Consider the following 11,935-nt stretch of genomic DNA (forward strand, 5'->3'; position numbering starts at 1 on the left):
CTTCTGGGAAGGCTTTCCACTAGATGTTGGGACATTGCTGCGGGGATCTGCGTCCATTTAGCCACAAGAGCATGAGTGAAGCCGGGCACTGATGTTGGGCGATTAGGCCAAGCTCACAGTCAGCATTCCAATTCATCCCAAAGGTGTTCGATGAGGTTGAGGTCAGGGCTCTGTGCAGGCCAGTCAAGTTCATCCCCACCGATCTCGACAAACCATTTCTGTATGGACCTCACTTTGTGCACAGGGGCACTGTCATGCTGAAACAGGAAAGGGCCTCCCTAAACTGTTGCCACAAAGTTGGAAGCACACAATCATCTAGAATGTCATTGTATGCTGTAGCATTAAGATTTCCTTTTACTGGAACTAAGAGGCCGAGCCCAAACCATGAAAAAAAGCCCCAGACCATTATTCCTCCTCCACCAAACTTTACAGTTGGCACTATGCATTCGAGCAGGTAGCGTTCTCCTGGCATCCGCCAAATCCAGATTCGTCCGTTGGACTGCCAGATGTTGAAGCGTGATTCATCACTCCAGAGAATGCGTTTCCCACTGCTCCAGAGTCCAATGGCGGCGAGCTTTCATCACTCCAGCCGACGCTTGGCATTGCGCATGGTGAACTTAGGCTTGTGTGAAGCTCCCGACAAACAGTTGTTGTGCTGACATTGCTTCCAGAGGCAGTTTGGAACTCGGTAGTGAGTGTTGCAACCGAGGACACAATTTTTATGCCCTACGCTCTTCAGCACGTGGCGGTCCCGTTCTGTGATCTTGTGTAGCCTATCACTTCGAGGCTGAGCTCTTGTTGCTCCTAGATGTTTCCACTTCACAATAACAGCACTTAGTTGACTGGGGCACCTCTAGCAGGGCAGAAATTTGACGAACTGACTTGTTGGAAAGGTGGCATCCTATGATGGTGCCACGTTGAAGGTCACTGTGCTCTTCAGTACAGCCCATTCTACTGCCACTGTTTATCTATGGAGATTGCATGGCTGTGTGCTTGATTATACGTAGTGTGTTCAAAAAGTATCCGACCTTTGTTCATAAAAGATACTCGCATCCAGATAAAAACAAATTTATAATAATCTCGTTCAAAGTAGTCCCCTTGGGCTGCCACACACTTCTCCCAACGGTTCTGCCAGTCGGAAGCAGCGCTGGAACGCCTCTTTTGGGATGGCGCGCAGCTGGTCCGTCGCATTCCGCATGATGTCTTCTCTGGAGTCAAAGAAGACGGTCAGCATGACTGACATTGCTGCGGACCTGCCTTGCTTTTTTTGGCCTCGGGGATGTTGGATGCTTCCATTGTGATGACTGCAACTTGGTTTCTGGGTCGTACCCATAAACCCAGGACTCATCGCCAGTGATCACTGTGTTGAGGAAGCTGGGATCGCTGTTCACAGTCTCCAGCATGTCCTGTGCGATCTCCAAACGGAGTTGCTTCTGCTCAATCGTTAGCAGCTTTGGTACGAACTTCGCTGAGATTCTCCTGAAGCCCAAATCCTCCTTCATAATGGAATGAACGGTGTTGAATCTTGCGGATCGTTTCCACTTGGGAATCGCCAAGCTTTACACAAAATTTGATGCAGTAGCGTTGTTCAAGTTTTTCCGTCATTTTGTCAAAAACGAAAATCCGACGGCGCTCACTTACATGTCCTCACTCATCGGCGGTCTGCCGTCGAATGACAGCTTCTGCAGGTGAGAAAAAATTAACACGTGCGCATTAGGATCGCCTACATACGTACACCAATCAACGCCTCCCTAGCTTCTTTTTTTTACGCACGAAAAATAAAGGTCGGATACTTTTTGAACACAGTAGTATATACCCGTCAGCAAAGGGTGTGGCTGAAACAGCCGAATCAACTAATTAGAAGGGGTGTCCGCATAGTTTTTGCCATGTAGTGTATCTCCTAAACGATTGGGCAGAAATTCACCAAACTTGGTAGTTACGATAACCACATTCCAAGAAAGGGAGAGCAGTATCATTTCTGGCCCCGCCCCATCAAATGGGGTCAAAAAGTCAAATACCAAAAACTATGCAATTACAGGCACATTTAAAACATTTTTTAATGAGTTTGTATATGCCATCAACATTGTGGACGCATGTAACAAGAAACCATTTTTGGGATTTGACCCCCTGTTCATGACCCAAGGGGTGGGGACTTTGGGTCATAGGGGTTAAAACGATTTTTTAAAAATAAATAAATTTTTGTGATAGCACACTGTCGATTTTGCTCCGGATAAACCAACGAGTGAAATATGGATATGTTTCAGGGCCCTGAAAAACTGGCCCTAAAACAGTCTTTCTTGGTAGATTTTTAAATATTTCCTTGCATGGAATGGTGCATAATTATTAAATATAAGTATTAAAATAAACAGCTATCATAATAGTACTGTATTATAGCAAAACAATTCACCTTGGTATCACATTAAAATAGAATATAACTAAAGAATCCCACTATTAATTTGCAAATAGACACTGGCTCTGACATCAACACAAATTTTTATTACGGCCCCTTGGCATCAAAAAGCTACATAACAAGCGTTACGCCTCGGTCCCCCCCGTCGGGGAAGTGATGTGAGTTGACAAAGTGGAAGACGCAGAAAACATGCTATGATATGATATTTCGCTCACAAGGTTCAGACATACATGGGGGCGGCCATCTTGGATTTTGACGTGGCGACCCAATTTTCTATAGCGTTCTTCCTTATGCCTAGATACACCCACACACCAGATTAGAAGTTGGTACTTCGCTTATTTTTCAAGATATTCCGCTCACAAGGTTCAGACATACATGGCGGCGGCCATCTTGGATTTTGACGTGGCGACCCAATTTTCAATAGCGTTCTTCCTTGTGCCTAGATACACCCAAACACCAGATTAGAAGTTGGTACTTCGCTTATTTTTCAAGATATTTCGCTCACAAGGTTCAGACATACATGGCGGTGGCCATCTTGGATTTTGACGTGGCGACCCAATTTTAAAGAGCTTTCTTCCTTGTGCCTAGATACACCCACACGCCAGATTAGAAGTTGGTACTTCGCTTATTTTTCAAGATATTCATCTCACAAGGTTCAGACATACATGGCGGCGGTCATCTTGGATTTTGACGTGGCGACCCAATTTTCAATAGCGTTCGTCCTTATGCCTAGATACACCCACACACCAGATTAGAAGTTGGTACTTCGCTTATTTTTGAAGATATCCTTCTCACAAGGTTAAGACTCAAGGTTTTCTCACAAGGTTTTCGCTCTTTCACGAGCCTCGATCTTGTATCAAAAAAAAAAAAAAAAAAAAAAAAAAAAGACATACATGGCATCAGACATACATGGCGGCGGCCATCTTGGATTTTGCCGTGGGTTGCACCCACACACCAAATTCGAATGCGGTCCTTCGCTTACGCATGCACGCCCGCACGCAAACACGCACGCACACACGCACGCATGCACGGACACACGGACGGAGGGGAAAGCCATAGTCCCCCTTTCGCTACGCTGTGCGACGGGGGACAATTAATGTTAGTAATGTTACTAGTTACTGTTAATTAAATAGTTACCAAAATAGTTAATGTTAGGGTTCAAGCTCAGTCAAGTTGCGTGGGGAGTGTTCAAGGACAGCAATCTTCAAGTCATACCACAGATTTTCCATTGGATTTAGGTCGGAGTTCTGACTGGGCCATTCAAGGACATTTATCTTTTTGTTCCTGAGCCCCTCCAGTGTAGCTTTGGCTGTGTGCTTCGGGTTGTTGTCATGCTGAAAGATGAACTTCCGTCCCAATTTCAGCTTTCTTGCAGAGGGCAGCAGGTTTTCCTCTAGGATATTTCTGTATTTTGCTCCATACATTTTCCCTTCTATCCTGACAAGTGCCCCTGTCCCTGCTGATGAGAAACATCCCCATAACATGATGCTGCCACCACCATGCTTCACAGTAGGGATGGTGTTCTTTGGGTGATGTGCTGTGGTGGGTTTGTGCCAAACGTAACGTTTTGCATTTAGTCCAAAAAGTTCCATCTTGGTTTCGTCAGAACAAAAAAAAACTTTTTGCCACATGGCTTCAGAATCTCCAGAGTGGTTTTCGCATACCTCAGAGAGGACTCAAGGTGGGCTATCTTGAGTAATAGCTTCCTTCTTGCCACCCTACCGTACAGGCCAGAGTTGTGGGGTGCTTGGAATATTGTTGTCACATGCACACATTTTCCAGTCGTTGCCATTGTGGAAGTGTAAAATTTATCTTTGAATCAAGTGATTTTTATGAGCTACAACCTGTAAAAATCGTGTTTGGGACCTGCACACCTCGCGACCAAATTTTGTGTAGATTAATTATCGCTGGCACTCTGACCAAATTTGCTTTCATTAAAGGGAATTGGTAGATCTCTTCTTCATGGTAAAATCATTTATGACTAAGGGTAATATACAGATGGGATGTTTTTTGGAAATAATGTAATGTTGGATTTAGTATGTCTTACTGAAGTTCCATGAGTTTCATAAGTAAAGATGTTGTTTTTCTTGGTACGGCTGACAGCTGGCATCACAATGTCTGAGAGGAGTAAATTAGTATTCAGAACTGTCCATTGTTTGGTAAAACTAATTACTATCGATGCTTGCTTGTCCTGCGCTTGGCAAACAAGTTTTTTTTCGTTGTGACTAATCATCTCAGTACGAGGTCTAAAGCTACCATTGTTTTGATAAGTAAATGCCAAATACTTGGTAATTATTTATAGAGTTAGACAAAGAGTTCCCTGATACAATAGAAGTGGATGATTTACTCTATTTCCACTTACAAATTAATCTAATAACTAGTTTTGAAAATTTGTGTGTAGAACTATAAAAAAATTGCGTGCAGTATTGGGTTTTAAAACAAAACAAGCGTTACGCCTAGATCCCCCGTCGGGGAAGTGATGTGAGTTGACAAAGTGGAACACGCAGAAAACATGCTATGATATGATATTTCGCTCACAAGGGTCAGACAAACATGGAGGCGGCCATCTTGGATTTTGACATGGCGACCCAATTTTCAATAGCGTTCTTCCTTATGCATAGATACACACACACACCAGAAGGTACTTCGCTTATTTTTCAAGATATTTCGCTCACAAGGTTCAGACATATATATGGTGGCGGCCGTCCTGGATTTTGACGTGGCAACCCACTTTACAATGGCGGTCTTCCTTATGCCGAGATACACCCACACACCAAATTAGAAGTTGGTACTTTGCTTATCTTTCAAGATATTCTTCTCACAAGATTCAGACATACATGGCGGCGGTCATCTTGGATTTTGACGTGGCGACCCAATTTTAAAGAGCGTTCTTCCGTGTGCCTAGATACACCCACACACCAGATTAGAAGTTGGTACTTCGCTTATTTTTCGAGATATTTCGCTCACAAGGTTCAGACATATATATGGTGGCGGCCATTTTGGATTTTGACGTGGCAACCCAATTTTCAATAGCGTTCTTCCTTATGGCGAGATACACCCACACACCAAATTAGAAGTTGGTACTTCGCTTATTTTTCAAGATATTCATCTCACAAGGGTCAGATATATATATGGTGGCGGCCATCTTGGATTTTGACGTGGCGACCCAATTTTCAATAGCGTTCGTCCTTATGCCGAGATACACCCAAACACCAGATTAGAAGTTGGTACTTCGCTTATTTTTCAAGATATTCATCTCACAAGGTTCAGACATACATGGCGGTGGCCATCTTGGATTTTGACGTGGTGACCCAATTTTCAATAGCCTTCTTCCTTATGCCTAGACACACCCACACACCAGATTAGAAGTTGGTACTTCGCTTATTTTTCAAGATATGCAGGTTACAAGGTTCAGACATACATGGCATCAGACATACATGGTGGCGGCCATCTTGGATTTTGACGTGGGTTGCACCCACACACCAAATTCGAATGCGGTCCTTCGCTTACGCACGCACACATGCACGCACGGACGGACGGACGGACACACGGACGGAGGGGAAAGCCATAGTCGCCCTTTCGCTCCGCTGAGCGACGGGGGACAACTAAACTGAACAACGGTTCGGAGATAATACACCTGTAATTCATACAATTGCATGTCGGTTTACTCCGTCCGGGTAGCTATCTCTGGCATCCAGGCCCAAGACGTTCTCAGTAAATCTTTTGTTATATATATATATAATATGTATGTATATACATATATATGTATGTATATACATATATATATATATATACACACACACACACACACACACACACACACACACACACACACACACACACACACACACACACACACACACACACACACACACACACACACACACACACACACACACACACACACACACACACACACACACATGAGCCTGGTGTTGGCTTAGCGGCTAGGGTGCCAGCTTAGGATCCTAGGATCCTGGATTCGAATCCCGGTCGATCGCTGAATTAACACCAGGGGGGTTGACTCAGCCTGTCATCTTTCCGAGGTCGGCAAATTGAGTACCAGTTCACTGGTAATTCCCTATTTGTCATAAAAGGCGACAAACAGGGTTGGCGGCAGGAAGGGCATCCGGCCGTAAAACATTGCTTCAAAAAGGGGACCAACAAAAACAACAACAACCACGGTGCCCGAAAAAGGCCAACCCCCGCTTTGCGGGGAAAAATGGCCTCTAAAGGTGTTTTTTTTTTTTGTTTGTTTTTAATGTATATATATTGTTACGGTTTTTAGAACCTTCACTTTGTAAATTTCGTATTAAAATTTCCTATGTACATTTCCCCTTTAATTGGCTGTTAATTAAAATGAGTGCACCGTAGCTAGTCCATCGCATGCACGTAGAAAATCATATACCCTTCTAAATAGTTATTTCCTTATTATGTGTATTAGTTTAAGGCTGTGTTTCCCACTAGTTGACTCTGCATTGCACCAAATTGAAATAAGATAGGATCCCTCCGACACCCCCCGTGGCCTCTTCAAAATGCCAGTAACTTTGGATGGGGTTATTGGCATCACCATCGCGATTCGCATTGCCAACTGCATTCGCCCTCCATTGAGCACGCGGTCAGCTCGGAGAAGAAAGGCGTGTCTCCACCTCGTCATGGGAAGGAGTGAACCAGCCCCGATCAACCAACCAAGGATAAGGGGTTTGGCTTGAGAGGGCGGAGAGAGAACGATCGGGCAGTTTCGCGAACGTTCCAGGGTGTGGCGATATATAACCCGTCGCCCGGAGCCTCCCACCGCAGTCCACCGGGAGAGAGTTGAGTGAGCAGCAGCAGATGAGTGAGCATTCCACCGGAGTCCACCGCAGTTTTGAACCAACCGGAGCTGAACCAACCGCAGCTGAACCAACCACAGTTTTGACCACCGCAGCTTTGAGCGTCGACAGCGGTTTCGGCCGCGGCTGCGAAGCGATGCCGCCGTGCGAACACGCCTGAGGAGGGACGGCGGCTGCTCACTCCCAGCCCGACCGTTCTCCTGCTCCAGCTGAACCTTCCTCCCCTTCCTGCCATTCCTGTCATCATCCCTGTGTAAGTCTGACTGTCGTCTGTTTTGTGTGTCTGTCCTGGGGTATAAGTAAGCTTGTATAGGTAAGGTAGTATTGCACTGTGTCCTCTCCTTCTGTCTTTATTTTTGTTTCTTTCCTCCTCCTTGGTTTCTTTTGACTTGTACATAATTAGTTAGTAATAAATCCTGTTCTTCCTACCTTGCCTTCTTTCCTTTACATCCGTTTCGTTTTAGTGATTTCCCCATTGGATACCTGTGGCACGATTTGGCCAACGTTTAGAATCGGGTCTAGTTTCTGCTCATGGTTCGTGCCGCGGCTGCTAATCCGCTCGGCAATTAACATCTTGTCCGCGGTCGCGAACGAGGTTGCTCACCTGCCTCTCTGGAGGGAGCTGGGCAACTTCAGGACTCACGTCGGTCAGTCGCACACAAGGGGATTAATCCCCCCTTGGTAAGGGGAAAAAGGGCTGACGGTGAGATCCGCAACAATAGATATAGATATAGATATATATATAGATATATATATATATATATATATATATATATATATATATATATATACTGTATATGTATATATATATATATATATATAGATAGATAGATAGATAGATATATAGATAGATAGATAGATATATATTGCAGTGTAAGAAAGTTTACTTTTCTTACACTGCAAAATATATATAGGTTTTGTAATTTAATGTTATATGATATTCGACTTAATAATGTTAAAATGAGTTTTGCGGTTGACAAAGATGAATTTGATATGCTTGTTTCTAAGATAATATTTAAAGTTTAATTAGTAAATATATATAAAGTTTTTTGTAGTTACATTCACATGAAGTGAATGACTTCAAATGTTCTTGAAAATCTCCAAGCAGAATTGGGAGAATATTGGTGCCGTAGAGCCTGGTGCGAACAAAGGAAGGACATATCTTCCTCATTAAGGATATTTTAATATGCATTTCTCAATCTCTCCTCACTCAGCGGGATATCCCTCTCACTCGAACATTTCACTCGACCAATCACATTGTATCCCTCAATCCTTGCCCCCTTCCACCCCAATATTTCATTCCACCAATCCCCTCCTCCTTCATCCCTCCTACCTACACTTTGCTCAACCAATCCTACTGCTCTCCTCCCCTTTTCTTCATGCGACCAATCCCATCTTTGCTCCTCCCTCTCCACTTTCTCCTCCCACTTTCAACGAATATAAAGGTCAGGACTGACGTCCAAAAATTAGGATTTCACTTATTCTGAATGTTGATATAGGATTCACTTGGTTTTGTAAATACAGTATATTGATATTGTTCACTTGGTTTGTCGATATTGTATAATGTGCATGCTACTGTGTATTTGGTGTATCCTTATGATGTTTCCTTTGATGTACATCTCTACTGTGCCAGGATTTTTCACTTAGGACTTTGATCTAGGATTTTGTTGTGAATCTGTGAATTGTAGTATGTTCTTCTTGGTTTGATAAGGGTTATTGTTTCTTGCTGTGTATTACCTTGTAAACAGAAGTGTTATCCTCCTCGGGAATTAAAATTTGTTATTCTTCTTCTGATTCAGTTTTTTGGACATTGAATTCTTGATTCATCTATTACATACTGTCTAAAAAATCCACGACACCATAAAGGCCTGTATCTCTTACACAGTTGCCATTGGCCTCGGTGGCCTCTGATCATTCTCCTCCTTGCTTGGTCATTCAGTTTGGAGGAACGGCCTGATCTCGGCAGGGTCGTGGTGGTACCAAACACCTTCCACTTCTTAATGATTGTCTTGACTGTGCTCCAAGGGATATTCAAGGCCTTTGAAATATTTTTTATCCCCATCCCCTGATCCGTGCATTTCCACAACTTTATCCCGGAGGTCTTTTGAAAGCTCCTTTGTGCTTATGGTTGAGTATTTGCTGTGAAATGCACCACCCAGTCGAGGAAACCTACAGGAGCAGCTGATTTTATTCTGAAGTAATCAGAATCATTACAATTTAACACAGATGGAGATCAATGAACTTGGTGTGTGATTTTGAAGGTGATTAGTTACACCTGAGCTAATTTACAATTGCTATTACAAGGGGGGTGGACACTTATCCAGCCAGGATATTCTAGTTTTGTATTTTTTATGCCTCCGTCCCCTAAAGTGGCCGGAGGAATTATGTTTTTGGGTTGTCCGTCCGTACTGGCTATACCTCGTTTTTCTCCGCAACCGTATATCCAATTGAGATGAAACTTTGAGCGTAAGTGTGACACCCATGTAGAATGTTTTTTTAATGATAATTAATTGTAATGTCATAGGTCACGTGGTATAGCAGCCATCTTGGATTAAACACAACTAATTTAAAAAAAATTCTCAGAAACCGCTGAATGGGAAAATTTGAAAGTTGGCACATTGTCCAGTATTCCCAATGGGGGAACAAAAGCACGATAATGATGACATCATACGTGAAGTGGTATACCAGCCAAACATGTTTTAATCAAATTCCTTATCGTAAAAATCTGAAATTGCATGCATATGATCGATGACCCATTTGAATTGAAATATTAAATTTATGAGATCATAGGTCACATGGTTTGGCAGCCATATTGGATTCAACCTAAACCCTTTAAAAAAAAAAATCTTCTCCTAAACCACCAAATCGATTGACTCGAAACTTTACGTGTGTCATTGGCAAGGCGGAGCCTAGCCGTCCTTCGAGAATGTTCGGGGGCGGGGTTCCCTTGCCAATTGGCAAATGCTGTTTGTCGGCCCTGGCAGCGTGGATGTGATGAAATGAAGGAGAAGATCCTCGTAATTCCCTCCCTCGTGGTGAGCTTCCCTATAAGCGGGATGGCTATGGGAGTAAGGGATTACTGTGCTACTAAATGTGACTGGACTCGAGTTGGTGAGTGCCCCGCTCGGGAGGCGACGTGTCATACTTGTGGCAAGAAAGGACACTTAGTGAAAGTTTGTCGCTCGACGAAAGCGAGACGTATGACCCTCGCGGGAACCAATACTTCCCATGCTTCCCGATTCGCGCACCCAGTACTGGCTCCCCCACAGTCTTGCGAGCGCGGTGCTTCCAGTGCTCGTCGAGGGGAAAGCTGCAGATGCTCTAATTGACACGGGCAGTAGCGAGAGCTAGGTTAGTCAAGCTCTGGTACAACGACACGGCAGGGTGATTGGCCAAACTACTCAAAGGATTTTCATGGCTTCAGCCGCTCTTTGGATGCGCACGAAGGGAGTGTGCATGGTTAATCTGGTTGTAAATTATTTTTGTAACATATCCGAATGTGAAGCTTATAGTTATGTCAAACTTATGTTCCAACGTGCTCTAGGACAATATTTTTTGCATAGACACGGCCAATTGGAGATGCAATTTGGTGGGGAGAACACTCTCTCTGTTTACGGTTTAGCTGAAATGGCTATCGAATCGCCTCCTCTGTTTCCTAGTTTGACCGCCGATTGCAAGCCGATCACCGTGAAGTCTAGACGATTATCGCGCTCTGACTCGCAGTTTATTGCTGATGAAACTAAACGGCTGCTGCGGGAGGGGATTTGTAGAGCCGAGTAGCTCTCCGGGGAGAGCACCCGTGCTCGTAGTCCATACGGCTAATCATTGGAAGAGCATGGTAATTAATTATTCTCAAAACATTAATAGGTTCACACAGCTGGACGCCTATCTGCTTCCCAGGATGGACGATATGGTGCGTGACGTGGCTAAATATCACGTATTTAGTACTTTGGATCTTAGAACTGCATATCAACAGATCCTGATAAGCGAGTCTGACAGGCCCTACACGGGGTTCGAATCCGGCCAAAGGCGATCAATTCCGTCACATTCTCTTTGGAGTAACAAACGGCGTGTCTTGCTTTCAACGTGCCTTTGATGACATTATCGCTGAGGAACAGTTGAAAGATATTTTTGTTTACGTCGACAATGTGACGGTTTGCGGCTACGATCAGGAGGGCCATGATGCCAACTTGCGACGTTTTTTGAGGGTAGCGCAACAGTACAATTTGACCTTCAATGAGGACAAGTGTAAATATGCAACTAAGACGATAGATCTTCTCGGGTACACAGTGACCGGGGGCGAGACAAGACAGGACGCAGAACGACTTCGACCCTTGCTCGACATGGTGGCTCCGTGTGATCGTGCTTCTTTACGCCGAGCCCTAGGCTTATTTGTACACTATTCCCGGTGGGTGCAGAGATACGCCGAGAAGATCCGCCCTCTTGTAGACTGCAAGACCTTTCCCCTAACTATGAGTGCCAAGGCCGCCTTTCAACAGCTTAAAGAAGACATAGCAAGTGCCGCCGTGACCTCGATCGATGAGAAAATACCGTTCATGGTGGAGACAGACGCCTCAGATTGCACCATCGTGGCGACGCTCACTCTGGCGGGTAAGCCGGTGGCCTTCTTCTCACGCACCTTGTCGGATAGCAAACAAAGGCATTCGGCTATCGAGAAAGAGGCGTACGCTAT

Source organism: Myxine glutinosa, chromosome 13 (genome assembly GCF_964187855.1).
Source record: "Myxine glutinosa chromosome 13, kmMyxGlut1.1, whole genome shotgun sequence".
Taxonomy (NCBI): Eukaryota; Metazoa; Chordata; class Myxini; order Myxiniformes; family Myxinidae; genus Myxine; species Myxine glutinosa.